We start from the raw sequence: 8,514 nt of genomic DNA on the forward strand, positions 1-8,514 counted from the left end.
TCTATAGAGACACCATCGCACTGAGGTGTGCGGTGGTTTTTGGGTTCTTATTCTGTATTGGCTTGGTCAGATATACATTCCTCAAATTTATTAATAATTTTTTTTGTTTTTGTTTTTTGGGTTTAGATTGTGGAGGTTTGTGCAAGCAGAGGTGTAGCCTTCACTCGAGGCCAAACTTGTGCAACAGGGCGTGTGGCACGTGCTGTGTGAGGTGCAAGTGTGTGCCACCTGGTACTGCAGGGAACAGAGAGCTGTGTGGAACATGCTACACTGATATGACCACCCATGGGAACAAGACCAAATGTCCATAGACCCAATGGCCTTAGTTTATTATTAGCTTTAAATTTAGGTCCATCTCGAACGGTTTGGCTATGTATGTGTCTATCAAGCTTATGTTAAGTGTGTGATCAATGTCTAAAAATCTAAATATTGTTGTTTATGTTTCTGTAGCCATACTAGGCTCTTACTTCTTGTATTATTGTGTCATATTAAATGCAAGGAATTTCTAGAAATTTAGTTGTAACTTGTATGGGACTCGTTAATTTAAATACAAAAATAAAGGCACTAGTTGTGAAAAGAATTTAGCAGAAAAAAATTTTGAATAGGTCAAAAGTATCTGTTTAGTCCATGTCAAAAATAATTCTAGAGGCAAACGGGAAATTTCATTAATTGTTGAATTGACAAGTTATTGTTAGGAGCCAAAATAGACTTGAAAACTTATTAACTGAATAATTTTGAAATTTTTGGGTCTATAGTATTAGACCTTGTTCCATATCAAAGGTCTTGCTTGCTATTGCCCCTCGGCTGTTTTACACGAAAAAAAAAAAATTATGTTAAACGACATGCCTTCATAGCTAATTAACAAGTATTCCTTGAAAGACCATGGCAATTGATTTTAAATGGATAAAGTATCAACATCCTTCATTACTACAGCTAATACTTGATAACTAACAAGCCATCATTGGAAAGACAATGGCCATTGATTTTAGCTTTTATCGTAAAGTACTTAAAATCTTATAAGTACACTTTTAGCATATTTTTAACTAAAATTTTTAGTAATTAAATTAAATAATTAAGTTGATTTTAAACCAACACTAAATTAAATTAGGGTTTAAATTTTTTTTTTAAAAATTACAAGTATAATTTAGCACATTTTTAACCAAAAAAAAATTAGGAAAAAAATAGTTAATTCTAAACTGAAACTGACTATTGAACTTTGAGAAACGTATTCCTTTTTTTTTTTTTTTTTTTTTTTTTTCAATTGTGTTTACAGTTATTGTTGATTTTATGTTTTTGCAGAACCAGTACCAAGACTCTCACTTAAAGGGGGTTTATATGGAATGAGATCTTTGATGCAGACGAGTTAACTAATAAGATTTCTAGAAGTAATTTAACCTTATTATTATATCAGAATTTCATGTTTACAGTCCTTCCAGTGTTTGTCAAATGTTTTTGGAATATTGCGTACCATGGTACTAGTATCTACAATTATATAAATCATGACTAATGTGAATGCCTCTTTACAAGTGATGAAGTGATCTAACCTTTATACCTAAACCCATATAAGCCTCTTTGTACATTTCTTAAAAAATAAATGAAAAAAAAAATCAAAATGAATAAATAAACCCAACAAACAATTAAACAATAACAACAAAGATTTAGGGTCCAGATAGATCTTATTTTGCTGAAACTAAAAATACTGTAGCGAAATAATTTTTAAATGTGTAAATAGTGTTGTGGGACCTATTTTTAATAAAAAAATTAATGAAAATTGTAATTTCTGGGATCTGTAAACAGTGCATGGGAGCACTGTTCATAGTTGACTTGTCAACGATTGCGAGTTAAAAAAAAAAAAAACAAAACCGCGGCCGGTGGAAATCCAAACACATACTTAGTTTCAAAAAATTTTAAGTCAGTTATAGATTCTCAAAATATTAGTTAGATCAGTATTATATATTATTATTATTTTTTTATCATTTTATTATATTCAAAGTTATTCTTTTATTTTCTTAACTGATATGTCATTTCTTCTTCTACTTATATTGGTTTTTTTTTTAATTTTTGTATCTTTTTTCATTCCCTTTGCTCAATTTGAATCAACTTACTCTTTCTTATTGCTGTATAAGGTTCTCTTCTCTAAACATGACTAAATAATCTCTAGTGTCTATCCTTTCGTTTTTCATTAAGGAAAATAGTAAAGGCACTACAAGTTTTACAACATAAAACTTACAAATTAATTTGACAATTAATGAATATGTTTGGTAGGTTTCAACCATCTCATAATTGAATATTTGAATTGTCTCTCTTTATGATTGGTGCGGTGGCACATTAATTTGTAAACTTATTGCAGTAAAACTTGTAATATATGTAGCACTACTCTTAACTTAATGAGTATTCTACAATTACACAACACTCCTTAATACACTTCTCCACCTCATCTACCATGCTCATATCTTATGATTTACATTTTCTATAATATCTTTTGAGTCTTAATCTATGATACCTATCATATGCTTTCTGGTCAATAAAAACCAGATAAAGATCTTTACACGTCTCTCATTATTAGCTTTTATGGTCTGAATAGCCTAATGAACGTTGTAGCCTAATGAACATTGGCTTAATAAAAAAGAGCTTAACAATAGAGAGAGACGGAAATTGCTTCCTTGTTCTAGGAAACCACTTGCCCCTATATTGGACCTCCACTGTTTGCTAGGTAGTAATCCTTCGAGGCAGTAATCACTCTGACTATCAGCTCTTCGAAAGCAAAGTACTTAAGATTACAGTGGAAGAAGAGGGTCAATTCTTTCTACTCCAAATCTACATGAAGGAAAAAGAACTTTTTGATCTCATTTTTTTCTAGGAAGGAGTTGCTAGTAATAGTTTTCACAATCGCCTACAATAATGAAGCGCATTAAGTTAATATCGTAATGTTTATCACGTTACGACAAACCAAATGTCTCTTTTAATTTAGCGGCACATATTCTTCTTCTTCTCTTTTTTCTTTTTTTTCTTTTTTTCTTCCTATGCCTAATCAACACCCTCTCTTTGGATGGCCATTGGTTAGTAATTCCGAAGCTTCTATCCACTTATCCACCCATAAATTTCTCGATTTAGATAAAGACAAGCATGGCCCAAAAAATTATAACTATAAGATTTTTTTTTTTTTTTTTTTTTTGGGTAGAAAAAATGATTATCATAAACAAAAACTAACTAAAGCCAACAGCAGATGTTTGAGGATAACTCCTCTCTTAATACCCACCCATATTGTCATAAAATGAAAGCATAAAAATGTTCACAGGCGGACTATAAAAAATAATAAAGTTATAGAAAATTATTAAGTCTTTTTTAGTCTACGCATTTGCGCATTTGTTTGCTTCACGATAGCAGTGATTCATCTTCATTTAAGGAATTTGATTGATGAGGATCCTACTATCCATAATGGGAGAGGCATGGTGTAAGTTGCAATTATACCCGTTAGAAATCCAATCAAACACTACTTGCATCAATTTCAATCTCCACTGCTAGAATGTTGAGATCAATGCATAAGGTTAGTCCATTCCTTAAAGCCCAGAGCTCTGCCTCTTCACTCAAGTACAGCCCAATGTTACGGAAAAAGCCTTTGATCCACTGCCCTTTGGAGTCTCAGAATAAGGCCCCCTCCACTAGCCCAATGTTACGGCAAAAACTTTTGATCTGGAGTCTCAGAATAAGCCCCCTCCGCTAGCATGACCTAGGTTGCCAAACGATGGCCCAAAAAAAAAATATAACTGTAGATGTATTTTAACGGTACATGTGGCCAAGTTTGAAACAAAGGCAAATTGAAACCATAAAGGAAGCCCAACCCAAGAGTACTTTTGAGTGGCCTTTCAAGGCTAATCTGTCGTCAAACACACTCGGCGTTTATGAAGTCTTTCACATACAACAATATTATCAATAATATTGTCTTTCTAAATATTTTATATATATATATATATAATAGTAAACAGTAAAATTGACTCTTTTACTATTTATCATAAGTCAACAAAATTGTTAGCATTTACTGTCTGGAAGAAATGATCCCTTGCAGGGAACAGCCAAAGCAAAAGTCATACTCTTATCAGGAATCAAAGTAGCTTTAGTAACTTTAGCAAAGAATCAATGCAGATCAGCGGCTTTAACAGGAAATTCTTTATGTGTGGACTCGGCAATTTTAGATTTTATGCCAACAAAGTTAATCCTCACCTAAATCTGGAGTAGTGGCTTCATCGTGTTCAAATGATATATATATATATATATATAAAATCAAGAATCTCCCATACAATGAATCATGAGTTAAATCAAAACCCTCAAATTATTAAGGGAAAAAAGAAGAAGTGTAATTTGAATGGTATCAAAATTTATTATTATTTTTCCGAATAATTATCAATGGAAATAAATTATTTCAAGGTTTAGATTTAATACCTATGAAAAGGTATGCATGATTTAAAATTTTATTTCACCCAACGGAGAGGATTGTCCCTCCTCCCATTTGCTTTTACTCCCTTGGAATTTGAACAATGGACACGCACGCAAACGTTATAAACTAAAAATAAAATAAAATAAAATGAATTTTTTTTTTAGAAATAATTTATTTAGCTTTTTGTTAAAAACTTTTTGCAGAAAGTATATTTGTATTTTGAAAAAGTGAAAAAAAAAATGTATTTTTAAAAAACTGTAGTTAAAATTAAAAAAAAAAAAAAAAAAACACACAAAACTAGCTTATAAATTAGTCNTTACTGCTGACTATTTATTAATATTATATATTTTTGCTTAAGAGGATGAATGTTTGATAAAATAATAAATATGCTTAGCGCAACATGTGACCAAACTCTCTGAAACTCAGAGTTGATATAAAAACATGTTGTCAGAAGTTAGAAGCAGGCATTTGTGGTTGGTAGGAATACACAATTGGATTTGAATAACCTGTTTATGTAGGTGAATAAATAGGATATATGTTGTACTTGCACTGCATACAAGAGAAGTACCCTAATTATTGTAAAGATTCACATTTTTTTGGCAGTTAATAAAACTTAATGAGATTATGCATGTGCATACAAGAGAAGTATCCCTAATTATTGTAACGATTCATATTTTTTTGGCAGGTAATAGTGGCTGATGTATGTGTGTATATATATATATATATATATATAGTTTTTTCTTTTGAGAAAATATATATATAGTCATTGAAACTTTATGAACTCTTTATTATTATGCGTCCGATTATCATGTAAGAGTATACATTAATTATTCATTTTTGAAAACTTTTTATAAAAAATTGAAAAAATCGTTCAAAAAACATTAGTCACTCTTTCATTTTCTCATAATTTTTTTTTGAAAATGACTTATTAATATATACTCTAACACGTTAATAAAATCATATTATTATATCTTATAACGCATGAATTATGCAAGACCAATTTAATTTTTACAAGCACTCCTTTCTTTATTGTTTTCTTATTTTCTATAAACGCGTTCTACAACTACTTGGAATGGCAGTTAGACTTGGAACTGAATTATTAGAACCAACAATTTGATGTTTCTCTATGTTGAACGGCAGTCAGAGACTCAGAATTTTTTAACCTTTGGACCTTGACATTGTAGATTTTAAAAGGAAGAGATAAATTATAGTGTGAAAAGAGAGATAGCATATACTGGAATCAATATGTACTAAGTTCCTTTCTCAGTTAATAATCTTATAATAGTTTGGTAGAATGGCCACTTTTATTCAAGTTTCAACAGTTATCTCACCATTTTATGCTAAGATTCAGAGGGAATATCCACGTGTTATGTTGAATTATTGTTTTAGTCTTGCTGCTTATACACGTTGTGCAGTGTTGTCAGTATCACATCATTGACTAAATTCGTTCTCTTTTTGTTCCATGTTTATAGATTTTACTCCATATTCCTCTTGCACTTTGCAGTCTTCTTCTCTCTCACGCACACCAACAACAACAAGAAAATTCATTAAAAAAAAAAAAATCAAAGTTTCTCTCTAAAGGAATTTGAGGGAAACTTTGATTTGTTTTTATTTTTATGAATTATCTTGTTGTTGGTGTGTGTGTGTGTTTATATATATATATATATATATATACACGCATCAACAACAAGATAATTCATTAAAAAAAATCAAATTTTCTCTCAACATTGTTTTAGTCTTGCTGCTGATACACGTTGCAGTGTTGTCAGTATCACATCAACGTCTAAATTCGTTCTCTTTTGTTCCATGTTTATAGATTTTAGTACATATTCCTCTTGCACTTTGCAGTCTTCTTCTCTCTCACACACACCAACAACAAGATAATTCATAAAAAAAAAAATTAAAAAAAAAAATCCAAGTTTCTCTCTAAAGGAATTTGAGAGAAACTTTGATTTTATTTTTATTTTTATGAATTATCTTGTTGATGGTGTATGAGAGAGAATATATATATATTTTTTAATTTTAATAATTGAATTTTATGTTCTTTATATTCTTAATATGCATATCAAATTTTGTTCAAATCGAATGTTATTTATTATTTAATCAATAAATTTATTTTTTATATACAATTTTAAATCATAAAAACTTTAAATTTTAACATTTGTTTAATGGCATAGTAATTGATTTTTGATCTTCTCGAAATTTTCCAAGTATGAAAAATATAATAAGAACATGTAATCTAACGGTTAGATTTTCAAAATTAGATTGTCAAAAAAAAAAAAAAAAGATTTTCAAAATTCACACTCAACATAAAAATATATGAAGAGTTTGAATTTAGAGAGAAATTTTGTTCATAAAAAAATTCCTCGGAGTTGAAGGTGGTTTTAAGATGCTAGTTAAAGATTTCAAACCCAAAATCTCATATATATTTAGGAATCATTAAACTTACTCCTTAGGTTTATCATATGTTTTTCTTCTCAAAAAAAGAAAAAAAAAGTTTGTCATATGTTTTCCTAATATAAAAATTGTTTGGTAATAGTAAACTATTAAAAAAAAAAAAATAAGAAGAAGAAGAAGAAGAGACTGAATACTCAATCTTTAAAAACATTAAAATTATGTGTACTATTATGCTAGCAATTGCATATGTCATAGATCAATTTAGAAAGATTAAAGAATGAAAAGTTTGAAGGCATGAACATAAAAATATCGGTTCTCTCCGAAAAAAATAAATAAAAAAGAAAAAAAAAATCAGAGGTCGGTTTTAGCGGTGGTCCGTGGATTGCGTTTGTTATGGCAGAAGTGTCAGCTTTGTATATCGTTACGTAACACGTTGCCACATTTTGTCTTTATCATGGGGTCCAAAAGTTAATTCTATAATCATAAAAATGAAAGGTTGTAGTAACTTTATAATTAGTTTTCTATTTCAGTGTCTCAAAAATGCCCGTGGAACATGTCGAGCTCCACATTAGGGTTAAAAGGTGGATTACCTACTCAATATTTTGCCACTTGATTACCTACCCTATTGACAGCTTAAGATAACGGAACAACATTTTTATATTCTTCTTCTTCTTCTTCTTCTTCTTCTTATTATTATTATTATTTTTTGAGAAGCAAAAAAATTGGGTCTTTATAGTTATCTTACACTCCCGGGCAGGGAGCTAATGGCCTCGGTCAGAGAGTCCGTAGTCGGTACTCATTCTGTACCCTTTGTGTGGGAGTCACCTCACATTTTGTGAGTACACCTCACCACTAAGTTTACCCACCAACAAAAGCCTACGAGCAGTAGGACTCGAATTTAGGTGTGTTGCACGAAGCGTCCGAGCTTTACCCACTCAGCCAAGCCCTCGTTGGCATATTCTTATTAGATATGCCTAAAATGATTTCAATAATATAGTAGGAATGCCCTCTGTGTATATTGAACATGTTTATGTTAATAAAGATGCAAAAGACATGGGTTTAAATAACTAATTCTGAATATTACATCAATTCAGCAAAAAAAAAAAAATTCTAAATATTACATCAAACATGTAGAGAGAGTGAGATTATCATTGTAATGGCCAATAAAATAATTAAACAAACAATAAATAAATAAAAAAGATAGAGAGTTTTATTTACTTAAAAGAAAAAAAAATTTACCTCTAAACCAATTTGGAAGAAAATTGCTCTAACCTACTATGTGGTAATTAATAAAATCATTAGCATATACTTTTAGTTATGTGACTTATTAATGAGTTATGTAACTTATTTACATAATACACATAAATGATTTTACAAATCATTCACATAATAGATTAGAGGAGATTCTTCCAAACCAATTTGAAGAAAGTCTTTGACCTCTATTGATATATATGGCCACTTATCTAAACCCTCCTAAAACTCTAGAAACCCTAGCCAAGCCAAACCAAGTCTTACCGTCACAGTGAATCACTGAGAAAGGGCAAAGAACTCATTGAAAACAAGATATGAGGCAAATAGTGACTTTTTGGCCTCCTCTACCCAAGATAGTTACAGCCCAACCTTAGGACAATGTGTTGTAGCCTAAAACCAACCAAATCTTGCCAAAAAATTATTGATATTTT

The sequence above is a fragment of the Quercus suber genome, unplaced genomic scaffold (genome assembly GCF_002906115.3).
Source record: "Quercus suber isolate HL8 unplaced genomic scaffold, Cork oak 2.0 scaffold_11, whole genome shotgun sequence".
NCBI classification, from domain to species: domain Eukaryota; kingdom Viridiplantae; phylum Streptophyta; class Magnoliopsida; order Fagales; family Fagaceae; genus Quercus; species Quercus suber.